The following is a 25,708-nucleotide window of genomic DNA, read 5'->3' as shown; positions in this document are numbered from 1 at the left end:
AATCAGTTTTTCAACCGAACTTGATTCCCAATAACGAAAATACTACTCAGGTGCATAACTTTCTGGATTCGCCTTGTCAGTTAAGCTTGCCCATTCGCAAAACTTCTATTAAGGAAGTAGCGAATGAAATTAAGCAAATAAAGCTTAAAAAATGTCCAGGTTTTGACAAAATTTATGGACTTACCATAAAGAACCTGCCTCCAAAATGTATTAGACTTCTTACCTATATATGTATATAATGCGATGCTTAGACTCAACCACTACCCAAGTCAATGGAAATGCGCCGAGGTAATCATGATACCGAAACCTTACAAACCAGAGCACTGTCCGTCTTCATATCGTCCAATTAGCTTGCTGGTGACCATCCCTAAGGTATTTGAAAAGATACTTTTAAGAAGAATGTTACCTGTTTTAGAGGACTGTGTTATAATACCTGAACATCAGTTTGGGTTTAGGAGGGGGCATGGGACTCCTGAGCAATGCCAACGAATTGTTCAAATTATCAAGAATGCTTTTGAATATAAACAGTATTGCACTGCGGTATTTTTAGATATCAAGCAAGCATTCGATCAAGTTTGGCACCCAGGGTTACTCTATAAAATAAAAAATTGGCTTCCAGCTCCTTACTATTTAATTATAAAGTCATATCTTAGTGGTCGTACGTTCTATGTCCATGAAAAAGATGAATCTTCAGAGTTGTACTCAATTAATGCTGGAGTTCCTAAAGGGAGCGTATTAGGCCCCGTTTTATACACAATATTTACCGCTGACCTGCCGATTAACAGTAACATAGATGCTGCAACATATACTGATGATACAGCTTTTATTGCCACAAACTGTAATCGTAATGACGCATCACTTCACCTACAACAACAACTGAATATGGTTGAAAAATGGCTAATGAATTGGAAGATGGAGGTTAACACTCAGAAGTCTGTTCAGATAACGTTTACTTTGAGAACCGGGAATTGTCCTCCCGTATTTTTGAATGGCTCTACCATACCTGAAAGTGAAACTGTCAAATACCTCGGAGTACATTTGGACCGAAGAATGACCTGGAAAACCCACATTAAAGAGAAACAGAAACAACTCAAATTTAAAACGAAAAAAATGTACTGGCTCTTAGGCTCGCGATCACAACTTAGTCTCGAAAATAAAGTACTGCTCTACAAAGTTATCTTAAAGTCAGTATGGACATATGCAATACAGCTTTGGGGAACAGCGAGTAACTCAAACATTGAAATCCTGCAAAGATACCAGGCTATGACTTTACGAAGCATTGTTGGTGCTCCTTGGTATATAACTAACTTCGAAATTCACAAAGACTTAAATGTACCTTATGTTAGAAATGAAATCACCAAAGCCTCTCGAAGATACCTAAACAGACTGTCGTACCATGAAAACTTACTAGCAAGAAATCTTCTACACAATAGCATGGATGTCAAACGCTTTAAAAAAATTCATATTTTGGATCTCCCAAGCAGATTTGAGGAAACATAATTGATTTGTAACGAATACAACTGTTTTACAATATATTGATTGGTCTCAATGGAGCGCAATCAATCCTGTCATAATTCTTATATTTAAAAAAAATTTGCTGATTGTCAACTGATAGATTGCAAATAAAATTTATTCATAATAAAAAAAAAAAAAAAAAAAAAACAGTCCACGATGTCAACTCTCTTAAATCATTCTTTTGTCACTTTTGAACTGACTTATTATATGCATAATCTGGATTATTAATATTTTTTGTTTTTGTTTTTTGCATTTTCGAACTCACTCAAGCTTTTCATTCAACTGTCAATAACTCAATTCGCGTCATTTTTGATGATTCATACAAACGACTCCACTCCACCTAATACTCCTTTTATTTATGTAGTTACTATCTGTGCTTTGCAAGCACTTAAATAAAGTAATTGAATTATCCGGGTGGCTGTTTAAGATATCACAGTGATGTTTAAACTTTAACTTTTGCGACTATTCAAATGCAAAGAAAACACATTAGCGCTTGCTCAGCCGGGACTTATTCAATGTCACTAGCGTGCAGTTATTGCAGCAGCTCCATCATCTTAACACATCACTCACTTTTATTTGCAATCAATTTATCACATTGACGTGTATACATTTATTTTGGTTTTCTTTGTTTCTATGAGTTCTTTATGTCATGAGCTGTTCCTTTATAAATATTACAGCAGCTAGCAATACACAAATGACTATATGCATGTATGTATGTATATATTGTTAGTACATATGCGTAAGCACACAGCATCAGCAACTGTCGCTTATAGGGCATTGAAATTCCTGGCCTTTTATATATTTCGGTATTTCACAGGAGCTACTCTTCGTTTCTTTGACTACGTGCGAATACACATTTTTGCGACTTTTTCTGTAACATATTTACCTACGAGTTTGTGCATGTGTAGCATTAAAACACATTTATATGCTCAGGCATTCGATGCACTTAAGGTGAATCAACTTACACCCCTTCCTAACGAGCAGTTCATTCACTTTATCTACACCATACATAACTCCAAAGGAATATCTTTCTGACAATCAGGTAGATGTTCTGTGAGAAAATGCTCAGCATAAAAACGTAGCTGGATATGTTTTTTGATATCCTTCAGCATAACCAACACATGCACTAGTGCAGGCATGCAACCAAGGGGGAGGAGTATTTTTTGATTAATTAAACAATAAAGTTAGAAAACAAGCGGGAATTAATGGTTTCATTTAAAAATAAACCCAGTCTTACGGTTTCTGAAGCACAACACGATGAAGCTCGTGCTCGTACATAACAGTAAACGTACATACATATGTACTATATATCATTCTTAGATTCGTTTATTTGTCATCTAAATGACAGATTTTTAAAACATAAAGGTGTACTCTTGGCTTTCAAACACTGATTTCGTGTTTTTGGTAGGACAAATTTTTTGTTTTTTGGGCATGGCAAATTTCAGCGTGATGTGTCACATAGTTTGTTTTCTGTGCTACTGTAAACAAGTCAAGCTCGAGTGTGTTCTTCGAATTTAACGATGGAAATTCAAGTTGAACAAAGAATTTGTTTGAAATTTTGTTATTCCAACAAAATTTCGGCTTCAGACGCCTTAAAAATGTTGCAGACAACCTATGGGGACTCTGCTCTACCGCGTGCACGTGTTTTCCAGTGGTACAAATCGTTCAAAGAGGGCCGTACATCAACCCAAAAAACCACGCCAAAGTCGCTCAAAACTTAAGGTTATGCTGAATGTTTTTTTTTTTCGATTACGAAGGTGTGGTGCACTCGGAGTTCCTTCCGCAAGGCCGATCGGTTAACGCTGAATATTATTTAGACGTTTTAAAGCGTTTGCGCGAGAACATTCGTCTTAAAACGAAGGAATTGTGGGGCAACAAGTCATGGTTCTTGCATCAGGATAATGCACCAGCTCACACATCACGTCTTGTTCGCGATTATTTGAACAAAAATAATGTTAATATCGTTCCGCAAGCACCGTATTCGCCTGATATGGCTCCATGTGACTTTTTCCTGTTTCCCAAGCTCAAGTTGCCGCTCCGTGGAAAACATTTTGAGACAATTGAAGTCATAAAAGAGAATTCGAAGAACACACTAGAGCTTGACTTGTTTACAGTAGGACAGAAAACAAACTATGTGACATATCACGCTGAAATTTGCCATGTAAGCTTATAACAGTCCTACCAAAAAACAAAAAAATTATTTTTGCCATATGCAATCCGCGGACCGTTTTATTGATTACGTCTCGTTCATATTTGAGCAGAAGGTATATATGTATATATGTTTATATGGATGTTATTCCACAAATGGAGGGACCTTCAGATTCAAGCCGACTCCGAATGGCAGATATTTTTTATTTATTTATTCCACTTGTGGAGCAGCATCAAGACGCACGTCACAAATAGAAGAAGGGGCTCGGCCAAAACACCCAAAAGGGGTGTACGAGCCAATTGTATAATTATAATATATACAGGTTTTTTTATAGAGTTCGCCTTTCGGGAGGCTATGATGAGCGTCCGAGTGTATTTCCGCCATTCGGAGTCGGCATAAAACTGTCCCTTCATTTGTGGATCAACATCAAACCGCACTCCACAAGAAGTATATACATATTAATGTATATTAGGCCGGTCGATTAGTGGGGAGGCAAAAAAATCGCCCATTGCTCTGTGAAAATCATATTCTAGGAATCAAAATAAGAAACTTTGCCGAAAGAACCATACCTCTAAAAGGAATTCTGATGTCCCCCAATTTGGGTCGAACTTTTTAGTTTCTTTTCTCATGTAAAGGCCAAAACTGGTGATATTTTGAAATGATTGTATGGGGAACCCCCCAGGGGAGTTCCAGGGGGTGTGCCACTGGCATGGGTGGATCGGCCGTCCAAAGTTAGTGGAGTCGGTCATACATTTGGACTCGATTGGAGCACTCTAAATGGGTCAAAGTGGGATTTTTCATTCGACTAAAATTGGCGGACATCAGAACTCGTTTTAGAGGTATGGTTCTTTCGGCAAAGTTTCTTATTTTGATCCCTAGAATACGATTTTCACAGAGCAATGAGCGATTTTTAGATCGACCCGCCCTAATATATATATATATATATATATGGCGGAAATTGAACTGAATTTCAAACACGTTCAAACCCACTCGGCTAAGGTGGCGGCGTACAACAATTAAGCTGTGCTTAATTTAAAACAAAATTTATACTTTCTATAAAGATTACTTAAAAAGAGATTTTGTTGAAGTTCAGATAGAATTAAGTTTTTAGTATAAAATAATTTGCAATATGAAGTCCGATGAAAAGGCAGAAACACTTTCCAAGCCACCGAACCAATTAGTATTGGTAATTCCAAGGTGAATATGGACACCAAAGCAAAATATGTGAGCAATACGATCGACTCAAGATTACACTGGCAGAAGGATATGAAGAAAAAACGAGATGAAGTTAAAATCAGTTTAAAAAATTGCACTGACTGTTTGCACCTTCGTACAAATTATCATTGCAAAATAAAGTACTTACGTACTTATCGAACGATAATTGCGCGTGTCTGGAAATATGGAATTGAGACTTGGGGCACTGTTGCAAAAAGATACCTACGTATAATACAACGAGTACTTATGTACCTAACACAGATATTCATTGCGACGTTGATTTCAATAATATTGACGAGACAATACAAAGCGCCAGCAGAAGACACATACATAAGCAGACTATTGGCTTACACAAGTCCTATGATGAGAAGAAATAAAATAAAGTTGGCTTGAATGTGAAACACCAACAGATCTTGCAAATTGTCAGCTAATCATATTATATTTATCATTGTTTGTTAGTCACTTTATTTCTTCTAAATGAGCTTAAGAACATTGGCCCTTCAATAAGTGTTTGTAAATGAAAGCAATTATTGTCTTACGACAGGTGTAATATGTTATGGAAGCAATAAATAAACGAAACAAAAGAGCCATTGAATATAATTTAAAAACTATTCTAGGAACTCTTCGCATAACAACTTGCGTAATGGAAGATGATTTTTGTTGATTCGTCGACTCAAAACAAAATTAAGGAGTGCGACCTAACTCAGAAGCGTAAGAGTTGGCTGGAAATGAGTATAGTATAGTATTTTTTTGTTCGTATAGCATAGCTTTTTTTATTTACAAGAAACTAGATCTTTTTATTTGTTCCATTGTGATTTGGACCTCGTTTATTTTCATTAAAAAACAAAATGTTTTTTTATTTTACTAATATTTTTTAGAACATTGAACGCCCTTTTTATTTGATGTTATGTGTAAATATGTAGTTATGTAATTGAATTGCAAGCCTATTTCTCTATTGTAAGAGTTTTCTCTCTTCTATAAATAAAGTGCTGTAAGAATATTTACTCGTATAAATATTTAGCAAAGAATGCTTATTAAAGGATTTTATACAAAATCCGCCTCGAAAACATTTTGGCTGCGCGCCTGCAATGGTATAACTTTAGCTGCCTGAAAGATTTACGAGCAGTCCGTAATTTATTTTTATTCCGTCCTTTGCCTTTTCTTATTTGTTATGTGTTAGTTCTCTTTCTCCTTGTTTCCTTTTATTTTGCTTAGTTTTTTCTTAATAAATGTTGTATTTTCACACCCCGTATGTGCGTAATTCTTGTGAACCTGTTTCAAATTTTACGTTTTTTCTTTTACCCGCAGCGCGTTACAGGAGCGAAATTGTACCAGTGGCAAATAACTATTTGTTAAAATACAGGAAGGCGAGAAAGAGCAATAGAAAATGTGAAAGTGATAAATCTGCTTTAAAGTGTAAATTAAAAAAAAAAAAACGAAAAAATTCTTCGCCCAGTTGGTGTCACTACTCTTTCTACTTATGAGTGAACTTTCTTTCCCAATAAGATTCTGCTTCTTCCTTATTTTTATTAAGCTGTCACTCATTTATCTAAGCAGTAACTGAATGCTCGAAGATTAATTGCAGTTTTATTTAGTTCTCAATTTTCTGCTAATCAGAATTCCCATATACAATATGTATGCGACTTTCAAACTTAACTAAAACTATAAGAATCTACGCAATGAGGAAAGGCAAAACAAAGCACATTTTTTAATTAGCGCAAGCCTTTGAAGATGCCGCTGCACGAACTAATTATACCATTTCAAATTAAAAATATATATGTATGCACGCCTAGAAGGCTAAGCTTTCAAATCTAATATACAGTAGAAGACTGTCACTCATACGGCAACCCAATCTTCATACAGCCCATTAAGTTCACACATTTCTATAATTTGATTGCTGTGATATGCTAGTGGACTACGCTCTAGTCCTCTAGTACAACAAGTTAAATGAAAAAAAAAAAAAAAAAACGCAAACAACACTACTATGTGCACAGCTTATATCAATTAAATATAAATGACACAGAAGCTGTAATATAAGGAAGACTAGAACTTAAGGGTATATTTTAGTACACATTCGTAAGAACAGGATGCCTTTTTCAACTAGGGAAATGCGCATTATATGAAGAAGCCGACCGCAATTTTGCCACCAACAGTTATTTGCCCTGCAAGAGATTGATCAGGAATCAAGATTTCGTAGATGCTTATTTTTTAGCGTTGACCCTGTGTATATTATTTAGCGGAGCCCGCCTTGATAAAGAGATGCTAGCCATTGGCAATCACCCTGAAAAACCCGATGTAGCCGAGTGAGTTTTTGTCTGACTATCATTTAGTATAAGTCCAGTTGTGGTTTCGGATGCCAATGTAGTCATGAACCATCACAATGTTGAAAAATTTGCAGCAACGCCCGCAATAACAAAAATCAGTAATACAAAATTCAAAGGGGGCTGCTGACTTATCGAAGTGATCAGTTGCCGAGGCTTATGCTGTGACGTAGTTGGCAGAATCGGTAGCAATCACCAAAAAATGTTCATATATCCAGCAGCTACAAACATGCATGATGAGAAGTAAAGTCAAGGGAGGGGACCCCTGAGTTGCCAAGGCAAAGTCTCCTGCAATTTATGTCCACAAATATATTCGTAACTCATTAGCATCTAACATAGCAAAAACATAAAATTGGCTGTTGACGAAATCAAAATACTTTCAGAAAAAAGTTTCCTTTAAGTAGAGAACTATTATATAGGGTTTTCCAAACAGAGGCGTTATTTTGATATGCAAAGAAAAATGCTATTTTTTAATTTTTTATTAAATGATCGGATATTTATTTCATTATAAAGGGGAAGGCATGCAGTTAATAGTGGGAAATAACATCAGGCAAATGACCACCACGACCAAGCTTACAGGACAATATCCTTTTCATGAAATTTGCCATAACTGAATTGCAAAGTGGCTGCCCTATGTCCATACGTTTCCGAATATTTATGCAAATTAAAAACGCAATCAATGATTCGAGCTGAATTTCATATTTAACTTTTATTTATTCACTAGCTGACCCGACGAACTTTGTTCCGTCCTAGAGGCAATAAAAAAGCGGATTTTTGTTTTATTAAGTTAATTTCTTTATTAATCAAGTATTTCAATGAAGCTTTAATAGATTGCACTCTTCAGTTAAGCACCTTGTGATACACGACATTTTTTGTTTTATTATCAGGTGCAAGAACAAACAACGCAGATGGTTTTCCGACCCGTGAACATGCCATATATAATTGACCATGTGAGAAACATTGATTTTCTAGATTCAGACCACAAACTTTCAAGGATTGGCCTTGTGATTTTTTAATGGTCATGGCGAATGCAAGACGGATCGGAAATTGAAGACTTTTCAACTCGAACGAAAGATCGGTTGGGATCATCGGGATCCTCGGAATGAGAACTTCTTCACCTTGAATTTTTCCTTTCAGTATCGTCGCGTAAATCACATTGTTCCATCAATTTATTTAGCACCAAACTCGTACCGTTGCAAAGTTTTGGTGGGTTTATGTTTCGAAGCATGATTACTACGGAACCAATTTTTAGGCGTAAATTGTGCGGTGGTAAGGCAGGCACATCCAAGGAGTTTAAAAATTCAATTGGATAGTTGGTGGCTTCATCTTCATTTGTTACATAGTCAATGGATTTGAATGAATGCATTGTTCCATTGATATCATTTTGAATTATGTAGTTTAGGTCATATACATCTTTATTCTTAGCCGCTAAAATTGCTCGTTCACTCAACCATTCATTATTTTTGTACTTATTATTGATGTTTCGGACTATTTTATTGATAAGTTTGTCTTTCGATGAGACAAAGTTACAGAAATTCTGAGGAAAAGAAATCAATCCGCTCGATTCGTCGACAGGTACTCGACCATTACGGATAATCAGTAATAGCTCAGAAAAATCTTCAGTAGATGTATCATTAAGTAATGCAACTCTCATGTTTGTTGTCAGCTGAAGTTTCTTCACATAGCGCTATAGATTCGATGATTTGAGGCAAGCGTTTATTTCGTCAGCAGCCGTTGATCTTGGAATTACTGGCAGTGTTTGGCGGAAGTAAAATCATTGCGCCTCCAAAACATCTCGAGTCATTGCGTATATCTTTCAATGTTCGGTTAAGTGCTTCTAATGCACGTTTATGCGCCATTGTGCATTCGTCCCAGATGATGACTTTCGATGCTGATAAAACTTTGGTCATTGCTGAGTTTTTTGAAATATTACAAGTTGGTTCTTCAATTTTTTGAAGATTTAACGGCAATTTTAATGCTGAATGAGCCGTACGGCATCCTTTGAACAATGTGGCTGATATTCCAGAAGAAGCAACTGTTGTAACTAACATGACTTTCTTTTATAGATTTAATTTTAGACAAAAAGAGTTTTATTCTACATAATTTATTCCAAATTGCGAGTTAAATAAATAAAAGCAGCCATTGAAATAATTTTGTATGTAAAAAGGAAAATTATTTTCTTAAACGTGCCATTGAAAAAAGGCTAGCAGGAATTGTTGAAGTACCCTTTATGCTGGCATGTGGAAAGTTGGAATATATGTAATTGCAACTGCTTGTAATTAAATGACAACAACTAGCAACTATAAAATTTTCACATGCACACTCTTCTAGTCTTCTATTTCCCTAGTGAATGCTTCATTCCTCTTTTGTTCACTTAAATATGTAGTATTTAATCCGACGTCGTTACAAAGGAACACCGCTTTGCGTGCAATTGAATTATCCGCTTAACGCTTGTTGTTGTTGTTGAAGTTGCAGTTGCGACTGGTATTTCATTCAGAGACAACAGTGAAAAAAATTGCTCACACCATTCTATACGGATTTTTGCATGACAACACTGAAACAATAAATTAGAAGGAACTTAATAGATGATACGATATCTGGGAATAAAAATCTCGCTCACCCATTGACCCAGATTCCATATACTTATATACTATATACTTTGCACATATACAGTCAGCGTCAAAATAACATATACACCACATATTGATAAGTTTTGACTGTTTATTTTCTAATTTCAATTTTTATTTTTATAAAAATATAGTTTCCACTACAACAACTACCACATATCTCAAGGTTTCGAACTTTGTATAATATTTGTAAAAATTCGGCAAACTTTCATCAAAATTTTAAACTCTTTACTCAGAATTTTTAGAAAAATAATAAAAAAGTGCAAGTTTCAAGTAGATATAAAATCACATTGATATTTGAAAATTTTTTCCGGATGCGGTCGTGTGCAATTTCTCCATTTAAGGCCTATTCCACTTTTTTTTATGCAGAAGTAAGCCGCCAACACCGTCAGCAGGAAAAATTGTCGAAAATCAACGCGATGAAGCGATGATTAGCGATGCATTCCTAGTTTGGTACATTGGTACAATCTGGGCTCGAGAACGTCTTCGAGAAAGGATAATTGAGGCAAGAATATATATGATAGTCATACTTCTTTTATATAAGGATAAGAAGCTGACTTGGGAGACACACGTTTCACTGAAGGTGAATCGTGCATTGAAGATTTTTCAGCAATGCCGTAGAGCCTTTGGTAAAACCTGTGGTCTGAAACCTGCTGTGGTCCTATGGATATACACAGTACTTATCAGACCAATCATCACTTACACTTCTGTGGTCTGGTGGCGACGGAGCATGGTTAAGTCCACAATCCGGTAACTATACAGACTACAAATAAGTGTATGTTTATGCATCACGGGTGCCATGAGTACAACCTCTGCTGATGCCCTAAATGCTATGCCTGATTTGCGCCCCCTGGATCTTAAGATACAACAGGAAGCAATAAAAGCAATGTGTAGACTCCATAAATATGGTTTCTGGCACGAAGATGGAACTTCGGGACACAGAGAAATCTTTAAGTTGCTATCGGAGGAGTATCCACTGTTTTTGGCACCTAAAGATGACCTGATACCCACAGTTTCATTTGGAAGGAAACTTTGATGTCAGATTTCCATTGCGTGAGCAATGGAGCAATCCTGTGAGTGTCCTGCCTTTGCTAGAGCGCGACTACGAGTATTGGGTTCCGATGTCATGAGAATGAGTAATATTCGTTCTCTAAAACTGGAGGTTATTTACAGATTTGCCAAAGAATCTGGAAAATTCTCACAGGAATAACTATCTTTATCTCTGTCTCTATTCTTTCCTATCTCTTTCTCTGATACTTTTCTCCCTCCCTCCTTGACTATCTACCCCCTTTCCAGAGCTTTAAATACAATGGGCTTTTTAGCCTGAGTGTTTTAGGAGCCTTTTCAAATTCATACTTCTTTTAAAACGTTAGACTCATATACGATAGCATCTGAAGTTGTTGCGACTGTATAACTCTTTTAGTAGCAAGTAGTTGGCTCTGGAACATAAAATGTTTGAAGGCAACATAATTGCTACCAAAAAGCAAAACAACAGCAAAACCTTTTAAATGGCCCAAATTCATTTAACGATTTTTGGATACTTTTCGGAGCTCCTCTGATCGAGTTCAAAAACTTAACAAGGAGAAAGTAAGAGCTGCTACTAAAGGGTTTTTCAATTGGCGCGGGTCGATTTTGGCGCCCTGTGGCAGCCATTTTGTTTTGGTGACATTTGTCAAATCTTTTGTTTATTATTCAGTTGTTTATGCCAAATCATCATGGCAAGTTACACGATTGAACAGCACGTTCAAATGATAAAACTTTATTATCAAAATGAGTGTTCATTAACGCAAACGTTGCGCGCATTGCGCCCATTTTTCTGTGGACGTGGTGGCCCTTCCAATTTCTTATGGCCCATATTGAACCATATGGACCTAGACGACATGTGGTTCCAGCAGGACGGCGCTACGTGCCACACAGCAAACGCCATTTTATTCCATTTCAACATCTACCCGCCCTTCTTGAAAAACCCTTTATTTACTTAACAGCAGATACCATCTGGATATAATGGCACCTGCTGAAGAAACAGGCTACAGTTTTTTCACTTGTCGACATAATAACTCTCTAATAACCTTGAAACTAGAGTGATAGTCCCAAGGTTTTGAAGTAATATAAAGTTTTAATTGATATTCTTTTCAAGAATCAACACAACCGATCTGCCTAGGTGGCATCAGAATTATTCACTTCCACATTTATGCTCTAATTTTAGAGTGCAGAGAGGTATTCTTTTAAGCAATGGTGTCAAGGTATTAGCTGTAATTGGTCTAATAATAACAATTAATGAAGATCTACTTTTCAATAAGGCTGGGCCTGATGCTTTTGGTAGATTTATCGAAAGACAAATTCTAGCTGGCTTCTGAGAATCCACTTTAATTAAAACGCAAGTGTTCTTTACTATGAGTCATCCCTCTAATAAAGATTGAGCCAGAAAACTCAAATTGCCAGTCCAGCGTAACCGTAAAGGTTGATGTCAGTAAGTTTATTAATCATTTCTCAGTATTACTATAAACATTTTTTGTACATTTCCTGTACGGAAATGAGGGGTTTTAATTCTTGGCTACCTCCTTCAACCAAATTTTGTCAAAATGAAATTTATCAATCAAATTAAATATTTTTCACAACACTCACTCACCACTCTCGCACTGCAAGAAAACTAAAAGAAATAAAATATCGTGCTCTTAAGGCCTTATGCTGACATCTAAGTGGCTAAGGACTCGAGAATATAGCTTTTGTTGGTCTAAAGGAACTTTTTGAAAACTACAAAAAATTAGAATCAATTGACAAAAATAGCAATGGAAGAAGCGATGGGATTGCTTGATGTGTTACTCCTCCATTTACAACTTCGACAGGATCTTGAAGACAAAAGGCATTGATTTTTTTTTTTTTTTTTTTTGTAATTTTGACCATGATGAACATCCCACAGTATTTTGTCATAATGAAAAGTAACCAAAGATTATACAAGATTTAAAATAAATCTTTATAAATTTAAAAAAATTTAATTTGGATTTATAAGATTATACGGATTTGAAAGAATAAACGCCTTAACGTTTAATGACTAATCGATTACCATATTAAAGAATTAAAAACTACAGAGCAATTTTTGTTCATTTATAAGCAGGCAAAGATTTCTTTTAGTACTGCAACGAACTTTTTTATTTTAAATAAACTACATAAAACCACTTTTTACTTATGGCTATTTTAAATGCTGCGAGGTAGAAAAATGATATGAAAACTAGGTTATATTTTTGTGCGACTTTTTTCGTAATTAGGAACGAAAAAGCAATTTTGCTCGCGACTGGCCCCATCGAGCCACGCGAAGTAAGGAAATCAATGCAAAAGCCTTGTTGTAGAAAGTTTTCCCAAGTAATTTGAAATTTCGTCCACATAACTGCTTATTACAACTTCTACAAATTTCTTTGAAATGCCTGTATTTTGGTGACACAATATTTTTGTTATTAATCGTTTTTTCAGATCTTCAAAATTCTGCTGTTAGTGGCAGTATTAGTATTGGTTGCAACACATAATTGCAGTGGCAGGTGTCTTTTCGTTGCCATCTCGTTATTGTGCCTTCCGCAACTAATGAGATACGGGCTACTCTTTATGTAATAGCGCACATGTGCACAGCTTACAAACACTAACAGGCGTGAACACAATCATGCAACCACACCAGGGCCTGTATTACTTACACCAACTAACAACCAAGACAAATCCTTGCGGATGACAGGAACATCCATAATATAAAAAACGTGCAACTTTTATAGAATGCAAGTGAACAATTTGCTCGAATTTTTACATGTGCTTGGGCGTGTGTGCAACTGAATGTGTAGTACGAGTATGTGACGAAGAAGAGTAAGGTCTGGCGCTTGCAGAAAAAATATTTGAATATAGGATGTATTATGCGCAAACACTTGGCAGATAAAGATAAGGCGAGTACATCTGTGCATCAAATGGCCTGATTAACTTTAAAGCAAGTTAGATGGAAAGACCTAGAAAAAAGGAAAGCGCAAATAAGGAAAGAAAGTGGTAAAAAGTATGCTATAGAGAAGTATGTAAACAAAAATGAAATTATACGTATGAATCGCCCAGCGCAATCGCATGAATAATGCATACAAGAAAAAAGATTTTAGCGACGCATGTGACACTATTGGACTCTGTTTGCATTCAAAGTAGCAAACCATTACTATTTTTTTAATTTTTTTTTTTGTACCTTTTGTGAATTCTAATCCAGTGAGTATATGCAAGGTAAATACGAATATATTATATACGCATACGAGTATATTGTTTACAAATACATGAATTTTAAAGAACACCCACTGTTTTCGAACAAGCACCTTTCTAGTGAATTCTGAACAAACAACTGGAATGTCAGTTGACTGATGGACTCATCTTTCGATAGAACGAACCACCACGTCTCACACTGGGGATTTTTGTACAGAGATGCGGAAAAAAGTATACATCCCAAAAAATATTTACATTTTTACTACTAACGAAGTTGCATATATTTGTGTAGAACATGTTTAAAAACTATTTTTTAAAAAAATTAAAAAAAAAATTGTTTTTTAAAATTCATAAATTTTTTTTTTTTTTTATTAATATAAGCCAGCAAATATTTACGCACAGGATGCATGTAAGTTCATAATTCTGAATAACCCTCAAAATGTCAAAACAAAATTAAAAGTGTTTCGTTATCATTATGCACACACTAGAAAGCGTTTAGTTATTATCATTGCCAAAAAATAACCTGGTGGTACCTGGTGGCACCTGCAATTGATTAATATAATTAAAAAAAATCGATTTTGAGGCGAAAAACAAAATTGCCGATAACTCTTGAAAAAAATTTTTTTCGGGCGAACAAAAAAATACGTGTCTCATTATTTTGACCAGAGAGCAACATATTTGAGTTACATCGAAATCGAAGAACATGTCCCGAATAGCCTTTTTGAATTGAAATGGAAAGAATCTACATAAGAAAATTTTTTATAAATGCCCATAACTTAGCCAAAAATGAACCGATTTTAATAATTTTGGGTTCAAAATGATCGTCATTACTTACACGAGCGATTTCATGTAGAAATAGTTGCAAAAAAGTAATTAAACATTTTTTATTTTGCAAAAAACAGAAAGTGCGAAACAGGGTGTTTACTCAAAAAATCATTACTCAAAAACAACTCATTTTAGCTACTAGGCATGCAGCTCAATTAAAGTTTGAGATGTTTTTTTGATTTGGAAAAAGTTATAAAAAAAAAAAATACACTTTTTGAAATATTGAATTTTGAAAAAATTTCAATTTTTTTTCTTTTTTGCTAAATAAAAAATTTTCAACTACTTTTTTGCAATTGTTTCTACATGAAGTCGCTTGTGTAAGTAATTACGATCATTTTGAACCCAGAATTATTAAAATCGGTTCATTTTTGACTAAGTTATGGGCATTTAAAAAAAATTTTTTCTTATATAATTAAAAAAAATCGAGTTTGAGGCGAAAAACAAAATTGCCGATAACTCTTGAAAAAAAATTTTTTCGGGCGAACAAAAAAATACGTGTCTCATTATTTTGATCAGAGAGCAACATATTTAAGTTACATCGAAATCGAAGAACATGACCCGAATAGCCCGGTTGAATTAGAATGGAAAGCATCTGTTGCAAAAGTCGAGAGAACAAACTAAACACTGAAATGGACGTCCTTTCCTCACCTGCCATAGACGCAGGGCTTTGCTTTCCCGTACTATAATTTTCTTCGATAATTTTTCAAACGATAGTGAATGCTCTGGCTGACCAGCATTTTCAATCTTATAAAGTCGTCAAAAAATGTATCGATTCATGGAGCGCCTCAAGCAACAAGAAGTTCTTGCGGTGTTCGTGCGTTATAACGAAATATGAGATAAGTTGTGGCAAACGACGGGTAGTACTTCGAAACAAAACTATATTATCACTCCCTCAAAACCGGCAGAAGCGAAGTTGTATATATACGCTTTTAGACTCTTACTTTTTATTAATACTTCTGCTCAAATATGAGCGAGACTGTATCAATAAAACGGTCCGCGGATGACATATGGCAAAAATAAATTTTTTGTTGGATGGTAGGACTGTTATAAGCTTACATGGCCAATTTCAGCGTGATATGTCACATCGTTTGTTTTCTGTGCTACTGTAAACAAGTCAAGCTCGAGTGTGTTCTTCGAATTTAACGATGGAAATTCAAAGAATTTGTTTGAAATTTTGTTATTCCAACAAAATTTCGGCTTCAGACGCCTTAAAAATGTTGCAGACAACCTATGGGGACTCTGCTCTATCGCGTGCAAATCGTTCAAAGAGGGCCGTACATCGGTTGAAAACTTGCCTCATGAACGTCGTCCAGCAACATCAGTAAACGACGAAAACATCGGAAAAGTAAAGGAAATTGTGCTTGAAAATCGCCGTGTGACCGAAAGAGAGATAGCTAGTGAGCTGAGCATTTCAAATGGATCCGTTCATACTATTATTCATGATGTCTTGGGCATGAGACGAGTGACCGCGCGTCTTGTTCCAAAATTGTTGAATTTTCTTCAAAAAGAACAACGCAAAACTGTCGCTAAGGAAATGCTAGCCATGACTGATACGGACATCCGGCACATCATAACTGGTGACGAGACTTGGGTTTATGAGTATGACGTCGAAACAGCCCAACAATCATCGGAATGACGCTCCCCGAAGGAACCGAAACCCAAAAAACCACGCCAAAGTCGCTCAAAAATTAAGGTTATGCTGACTGTTTTTTCGATTACGAAGGTGTGGGGCACTCGGAGTTCCTTCCGCAAGGCCGATCGGTTAACGCTGAATATTATTTAGACGTTTTAAAGCGTTTGCGCTAGAACATTCGTCTTAAAAGGAAGGAATTGTGGGACAACAAGTCATGGTTCTTGCATCACGATAATGCACCAGCTCACACATCACGTCTTGTTCGCGATTATTTGAACAAAAATAATGTTAATATAGTTCCGCAAGCACCGTATTCACCTGATATGGCTCCATGTGACTTTTTTCTGTTTCCCAAGCTCAAGTTGCCGCTCCGTGGAAAACATTTTGAGACAATTGAAGTCATAAAAGAGAATTCGAAGAAGGAACTGAAATCCATACCGAAATCGGCCTTCCAGAAATGCTATGATGATTGGAAAAAACGTTGGCATATGTGTATCGCCTCCAATGGTGATTACTTTGAAGGAGATAAAATAAAAATTGAACAATAATTAACCGTTTGTGTTTTATTAAATCAGTCTCGTTCATATTTGAGCAGAAGTATGAGCAATCCAAGCATTGTTTTCAAGACTGCTTGCTTTCTTCCTATTACCGATTTGGCTACCCTTTTATATTTGATGAGTAAAACCCCTAGTGACAGCGACTAGTTTGCTTTTTGTCAATTCATTATAATATATAAGTAGAAATATTTTAGAAACTAATAAAACAAATTTATTTTAAATGAGCTCATTTGCCTACAAGGTTAGCTTTCTTCGAGGCTTTATGCTTATGTACTTTGGTGGTCGAGTGCGCGCGCACTCATATAATAAGAGTAATCCGCTTAACGATTGTTATGTTGTCGCAAAATCCTTTTGTATAGAAGAAGGATTTGCATATTGGGTACACATTTATATTTTTCTAGCCGGCGCATTTGACGCAATATATTATATTTTTTCTTGCATAACAAGAGGTGCAATGTTCAATGCGCTGTGCCACACATTTTGCTTTATTCTACTTCTTCCGCTTAATGCTCGCTGACATTTGTGCAGCATTCAATTTGTTGTGGAAATGAAGGAAATTCTTCTCCGGTGCTTGGGTATGTACTATATGTCCTATTGATGGGGCAATTGAAAAGGAGATAGTGGATTAGATTCTAAAGGGCCGGATTTTTAATGCCTTTCCAGTGAATATGTCTGAAGTGTGTACAAGCGATATTGGTTTTGATTAAACGAGCATAGAACAACTTTTATTACACTCAAACAAATATATGCATATAAATGGATTATATAAATAGGCATTGTAGCTTATGTATGTAATCGTATTTAATTTTTTTATTTAACAGATATGTAGAAGGAACAATGTATAAGCGGAATGTGTTTCTTTTTTCGCTATATGGCAAGATGTTTTGAAAAATAGAAAAAAACAGAAAACATATTTTCTTAATTGTACCCGATACATAGATCCCGCTGGAATCAGAATATATACGCAAACCTATTGGCTACGTACCGATGCACCCTCAAATAAGTGCATATGGGTTTCGTAAAAGGATAATCAAAAATTTTATTCCGATTCGGATTAAATTTAGCACATTGATATTTTATACTTCTCTCTGATTTTATACTTCTCTCTTACCCAAATTTTATAAAAGTAAACTTACGTTATCATTCCTCTATTTTGAATTTCAAAGATCCCCTTAATGTACAGATTTCTCTCTAAACTTTGAACCGCTTTTGACCAAAAGATGTTTCTCTCTATGATAACTTTCGAAAATTTGTATAATCAAATAATGTTTGAAAAATGTATCTAAGGTCAGGTCTAAAAATGTGTATGAGGTAGCAGGTATGTGCAGTGAGCTTCTGGTTATTTCAATTGTTCATAGTAGGATGTTCAAATGACGGGCAAAGCGAGCAAGCACGAATAACTGACACTCGGATACGAAGTAACTACATATATCGTAAATTAATGATGTTTTTTTTTCTCGTAATAATGTCGCACGCATTCGGCCCTGTGCCAGAGCTGTCAAGCGAAAGTGTAGCATTCTCTACACTCTACAAAAGTGAGGATCATCTGTGTACATCAGCTCGCCCAAATAGTTTTACGAAAGCCCTATACAAGTGTATGTGTGTATACGGGTACTTATATATATGGATGTATACTTATATATTTTCTAATAATAAATATTTAATTTGTAGAAATTTTGATTGAAACATTTTTAACAGACGTTTCAAAAAAAGAAAAAACACTTCAATTAAATTTAGAGATCGAGACGATTTAGTAAATTGAAGGTATTTGGGCTCTTGAGAAGTAATCATTTTGTGAAGAAGGCTTAGGCATTTCAATTTTATCAAGGCATCAAGTTACATAGAAAATACAAATACTGTGGGCAAAAAGTAAGGTGAATTTGGTTGTAAAATGAAAAATCTTTATTTATTCTTGTAAATCAATTTCATCCTCTTCAAAATAATCCCCTCTCGATGAAATACACTTATGCCAACGATTTTTCCAATCCCCGAAACATGCCAAATAGTCCATTTCCGGTATAGCCATCAGCACCTTCTTCGATTCAGCTTTTATCTCCTCAATCGACTCGAAACGCGTTCCCCGGAGTGGTCTCTTGAGTTTTGGGAATAGCCAGAAGTTACACGGAGGCAAATCAGGCGAATACGGTGGTTGCGGAACGATATGCGTGGAATTTTTGACGAAATGGTCACGAAGAACGAGTGCAGTGTGAGACGGTGCATTATCGTGATGCAAAAACCAAGAGTTGTTGGCCCATAATTCTAGTCATTTTAGACGAATTGCTTCACGTAAACGACGCATAACGCTCAAATAATATTCCTTATTAACAGTTTGGCCAGGTGGAAGGAATTCATAGTGCACCACACCACGAAAATCGAAAAAAACTGTCATCATGACCTTTATTTTTGAACGACTTTGACGTGCTCTTTTCGGTCTGGCCTCGTCTTTAGCACGATATTCGCTTGATTGGGCGGTTGTTTCAGGGTCGTAAGCATAAATCCAAGTCTCATCTCCCGTAATGATGCATTTGAGCTTGTCCTGATAGTCTGAAAGCATTGTTTCACACACATCAACGCGACGACTTTTTTCCAAGAAATTGAGAGTTTTCGGTACCAAACGAGATTTGATTTTTCGTAGGCCCAAATGGTCTTTCAAAATGGTTTTCACAGATCCTTCTGATATTCCGATCATATCAGTAAGGCCTTTAACAGTCAACCGACGATTTTTGAGCACTAACTCCTTCACTTTATTGACGTGTTGGTTATCTGTGGACGTCGATGGTCGTCCGGAGCGCTCCAAGTCATCAACACGTTCTCGACCCTCTTTGAAGTCCTTGTACCATTTATAAACATTTTTCTGCGACATGGTCGAATCACCAAATGCCTTCTGCAACATTCTAAACGTTTCCGCAGCCGAAATTTCATTCCGCAAACAAAATTTGATGGCACTTCTCTGCTCAATCAAATCAGACATTGTAAAAATCGAAAAATGCACTCTTGGTCGTTTGGTAAACACAAGCGTAAATATATTACTGATAATGACATTCACATGAAAGTTGCCCCAGATGTTATTAACAGTGCTGCCAACTGATGAAAAAATAACTAGAGCGATTTTTAATCCCGCGAAGTTTGACAAATAAATTCACCTTACTTTTTGCCCACAGTAAAAACGACTATGCGCTCGTGGCTTTTCATACAAGAATCTTACCACGCAATACTGTTATATGTTATAGGACACTAAGTTTACTACGTTCCAGACTATCATCGTTGACATGCATGTTTTTGTTCGAAGCAGTCTAATTTTCGCTGGGTAAAGTGTTGAGTGGCCGCCGTAGCCGAAGAAGTTCGAAAGTCACTATGATGCATGCAGCATCATCAGATGGAGGAATTTTTTTCTAATAGCGGTCGCCTATCGACAAGCAATCTCAGCTAAAATCTGTTCTCGATGTCCGTCTTTTGGGAAGGATAATTGAGGTCAGAACACATATCATACTCAGGCTGCTCTTAAAACCTTAGACTCATATCAAATAACATCTGAACTTGTTGCGACTGTAGAATTCTTTTAAAGAAATAGAAATCCACAATAAGGTAGTAATTAGACGGCCACCCTAGCCGAATGGGTTGGTGCGTGGCTAGCATTCAGAAGAGCCTAGGCGCGAATATCCGTACATGAAACACCAAAATGATAGACAAAGTTTTTTCCAATAGTGGTCGCTCCTCGGTAGGCAATGGCAAACCTCCGAGTGTATTTCTGCCATGAAAAAGCTCCTCATAAAAAACCATTTGCCCGATTGAAACTGTAGGTCCCTTAATTTGTGCAACAACATCAAGACGCACACCACAAATAGGAGGAGGAGCTCGGCCAAACACCTAACAGAAGTGTACCCGCCAATTATTTATTTATTTTAAGTTGAGATTATTAATACAACTATTGACGGGCACAAAAGGACAACGAACATATGGAATAATTGGACACCATTAGCATAAACTTAAGTGCCAATATTTTAGCACATTTTGAAAATCACTAAAGTATAATACACAGAAAAGTGGGACAAGAATCGAACCTTGGCGGGCGCCCTTAATTATCGATAAATATCTGGACAACTGGTTAATGTCATGTAAAGCTTGCATTCGATGGTTATGATTTTATTGAATTCAATGCTTGCGCTCAAAAATTGAATAATTTCAATTTCATTTTAAGTTGCAAGCCAAGTAGTCCGTGATCAACAGCGCCGAAAGCTTTGTGTATTTGTTGATGACATCCGAACGATGACTGAGTTACGGAGTTAGCCGCTTCATACTGTTGATAAAGTTCATAAGGTTTTTATTATCAAGAATTGCTATATCGTCCAGCATAGCAAAGAGATGAGGGGGCAGCTAAAAAGAAGATGCTGAGATGATTCCACCTCAAACCCCGTACAACTGACGCAAAAAGGACTCGAAGTAATCCGAGTCTCACAGCATATACACCTTGCGGCCAATGTCCTGTAAGGTAACCCACGAAATTTGAGAGTTGAGACTTTATTAATCTCAGAAAATCGTTCGATCGCCTCCGATACACTCGTGGGCAGAAATAGATCGCGACCTTACAAATTTGTATACTTGCCTAGTGCTTGCTGAGCTGCGAGGAGTGCATCCCTTTAGGAGTAGACCGTAGGTAGTCAAAGGGATCCCAATCCTCCCATTTCACGGAGAAACTACTTCACAGGTCCTCTGTCTGGCCAGCTCATCCGCCTCGCAGTTTCCTGCAAGTCACCATTACCAAATAACGAGATGAACCGTATATATACTATACTGAAGAATTCGGATGCCATCGAAAAGGAAGTCAATCATTCTGTAACCAGTTTCGAGTGTACCATCATTGAGCTCAGGCCCTAGGTAACACTTGGCTGTCGGAGTAGATATTAACCTCCATGACAGTTTTTACACAAGGAATTAACCAACCAGCTGCTTCTTCGAGCCATCGGTGAACAGGTTCACCAGGCCTAGCCTCCAAATACCTGCCTCATTAGAATGACTCATAGAATGACCCATCTTTTGCGCAGAAGAAAGTCTTCTTTTGATTGGTTCCAAAAATACTCGATGCGACCAACACTCGGACCGCGCTAGTCCTTCGAAACCATTTCGCTAAAGGTTTAACAGCATTATATAAATTTTGGCCTAACTGAACACCATATGAATTTTGGCTGTTTCCTAAGCTTAAGTGGACGCGACGGGCTCACCATTCACGTGGCGGAGGAGATAAAAGCCAAATCGCCAAAATAAATTCCTAAAGGCATGGCAGCATTACGTATGCTAACAAATGAAAAGGAATTAACATTTAAATTCATAATACCTGTAGCTACGTCCCCTCTTTTTCACATTCAAAACCTTTCGTCTCTTCATGTGCGCATGTCACAATACTAACAATGTCATTTGTTCATTTAACAGACATTTTTACCTGCACATGCAAAGTGTGCAAATGTGTGCTTACAATCTTGAACTCTACAAGAAAGCGAAGAGCACAAGTGTTGCTTCCTTATTTTCGATGCCTTGTTACTTCAACGCATTAAAGCGCAAAAGAGCAAATAGGTATGTAAGTAGATAACGAGTATAAATACTTATGCATACATATGTATAAGTGTATATACGCCGTGACCACCTTGGAGGGCAAAAATTGTGTCATTAACCAAAAATTAATAGGACTATGAATAAGTTCGTGCGGTTTTACAACAGGCATAACTGGCGTAACTTGATTATTATTCCATCGATCCACATTTCCAAACATTCATTGGAGAGCTACTGTCGTAAGGCACAAACGTCAGTATAAGTTTTTTATTTGAAGCGTAAACAACAATATTTTTACCACACTTGAAAATGTCGAATTTCGTGCCAAATAATGTGTTTTTGCGGGGAATTCTTCTTCATTATTTTAATATGAAGAAAAAAGCAGCCGAAAGTCATCGTATCTTGGTGGAAGTTTATGGTGAGCATGCTCTAGCTGAGCGAACGTGCCAGAAGTGGTTTGCACGCTTTAAAAGTGGTGATTTTGGCTTGGAAGACGAAGAACGCGAGGGTGCGCCGCCAAAGTTCATGGATACCGAATTGGAGGAATTGCTCGATCAAGATCCGGCTCAAACGCAAGAAGAGGTTGCAAAAACTTTGGGAGTTGATCAATCAACCATTTCCAAACGTTTAAAAGCCATGGGAATGATCCGAAAGGTAGGCCATTGGGTGCCGTATGAATTGAAGCCAAGAGACGTTGAACGCCGTTTTATGGCATGCGAACAACTGCTTCAACGGCACAAAAGAAAGGGTTTTTTGCATCGAATTGTGACTGGCGATGAAAAGTGGGTCCATTACGACAATCCAAGATTAGGAATTATTTTTACAATTTATGAAATTTTTCCAACAAAGTGAAAACTCCGTTTCTGTATTTTCTTAAATCAAATGTAATTTTAACACTGTACATTTGTACAGAAATATCCGAAAATTTGGCATGCTAAAAAATTAACAACAAAGCTATCATTGTCAAGGGGTGCCTTTTATATGTCGGGATTTGGCAACCCTGGTGTTGCAATCTGGCAACTGACAGCTGTATCGCAAAGTTTGACATTTTTTGGCTTTTACGTACTCAGAACGTTTTGAAATACCAGCGCTATTTGTGTTGCTTACAGTAACTTAAAAGATTCATCTCGGTCCAAAAATGGAATTAAATCGTGAACATTTTCGTGCGATTATTTTTTACAACTTTCGACGTGGATTAACTCAGCAACATTGCATGAATGAACTTAATTCATTTTTTGGCGATGAAGCTCCATCAAGGACCAGTGTTTATCGATGGTATGGTAATTTCAATCGTGGTCGTAGTTCACTCCAAGACGAATTTCGTGAAGGTCGTCCAAAATGAGTTGTTCTTCCGAAAACCATTGATGCTGTGCGCGAACTGATATTGCAAGATCGTCATGTGACCTATCGTGAGATTGAGACAATCTTAGGCATTAGTGGGACCAACATACACTCAATATTGCATAGACATTTGGCTGTCAAAAAACTTTGTTCGCGTTGGATCCCATACAATTTGTCAATCGCTCAAAAAAAGGCTCGTGTCGATTGGTCGAAGGAAATGCTCAAAAAATACGATCGCGGGGCTTCGAAACACGTCTATGACATCGTGACAGGTGATGAATCATGGATTTACGCGTGTGCGCCCGAAAGTAAACAGCAGTCGACTCTATGGGTGTTTCAAGATGAGCCAAATCCAACAAAAGTTGTTCGCACACGAAGCACTTCCAAGCAAATGGTCGCCTGTTTTTTCGGAAAAACTGGACATGTCGCAACCGTACCACTAGAACAACGCAGAACAGTAAATTCGGAGTGGTAAACAACCATTTGTTTGCCAGTTGTCTTCCAAGAAATTAGGAAAACCAATCGCCAAAGACGGATCACTCTTCACCAGGACAATGCGAGCTCTCACACATCGGCTCAAACAATTGCATTTTTGAGCATCCAAAACATCGAATGAATGGGTCATCCGCCGTATAGTCCTGACTTGGCACCGAATGACTTCTTTTTATTCCCGTACGTAAAAAACAAACTGAGAGGTCAACGTTTTTCGACACCTGAAGAAGCGGTCGCGGCATTCAGAATGCATGTTTTGGAGGTACCTCATTCAGAGTGGCAAAAGTACTTCGACAATTGGTTCAAACGCATGCAAAAGTGTATAGATCTTCATGGAGAATATTTTGAAAAACAATAAAGTGATTTTCGACAATTAAAATTTGTTTTTGTTCTCTAATCCCGACATATAAAAGGCACCCCTCGTATAACCTTATACTCGCATACGGTGACCACCGTAGCCGAATAGGTTTGTGCGTCACAATCATTCTTTCGGTTTCGAAACCCACTGTGGGCAGCAAATGATGGAGGAAGTTTTTTCCAATAGTGTTGGAGCCTTGACCGGCAATAGAAAAGCTCAGAGTCTATTTCTGCCATGAAAAAGTCCCTCATAAAACACCATATGCCGTCCGGAGGCAGCATAAAACTTCAGGTTCCTCGATTTTTGGTCAACATCAAGACGGGCACCTAATTTGAGAAGAAGCACGCCCCACCAACAACCAACAAGGGATGTGAGCGCAACTTCTTCTAAACGTATGCTCTATAAGCAGCTGGATGACAGTTGTGCCAAAATCGTCTGCAAGCCATCCAGCATTTAAGCTTAAAATTTCCGTAGCCAATAAACAACCCTTTTGTTGAAGTCGGTTGGCCTTCAAGCAGCTGCAGTTTGACCCCACTAGACTTATTTTGTGGGTTCCATACAGATGGTAGGCCAGTAATCTGGAGAGCATTCAAGTTCTTAAAGCCAATATTATTCGCGCTATTACTAAAGTGGGAGCTAAAGGCAAAAATAGGTTGAAAGTTTTGCATATTACACTCTAAAACTAGTTCTAACGAAGCAAATAACTTTGGAAAATATTGAACGGTATTTGAAAATGATGGCCGCCGTGAGCCTAATAGTTGAACAATCAGTTCTATGTGAGCTGTATGTTAAAATCATCTGGGTTTGATGCTTTTCTGAACTGATATTATATGGAGACATATTTACTAATGAAATATTTAAGTGGGAGAATTAACCCATTTCAAGGACCCTGCATGTATGTTTAAGCACCTATGTT

This window comes from Anastrepha obliqua, chromosome 2, assembly GCF_027943255.1.
Source record: "Anastrepha obliqua isolate idAnaObli1 chromosome 2, idAnaObli1_1.0, whole genome shotgun sequence".
In the NCBI taxonomy this organism is placed as follows: domain Eukaryota; kingdom Metazoa; phylum Arthropoda; class Insecta; order Diptera; family Tephritidae; genus Anastrepha; species Anastrepha obliqua.
This window is presented reverse-complemented; position numbering follows the sequence as displayed.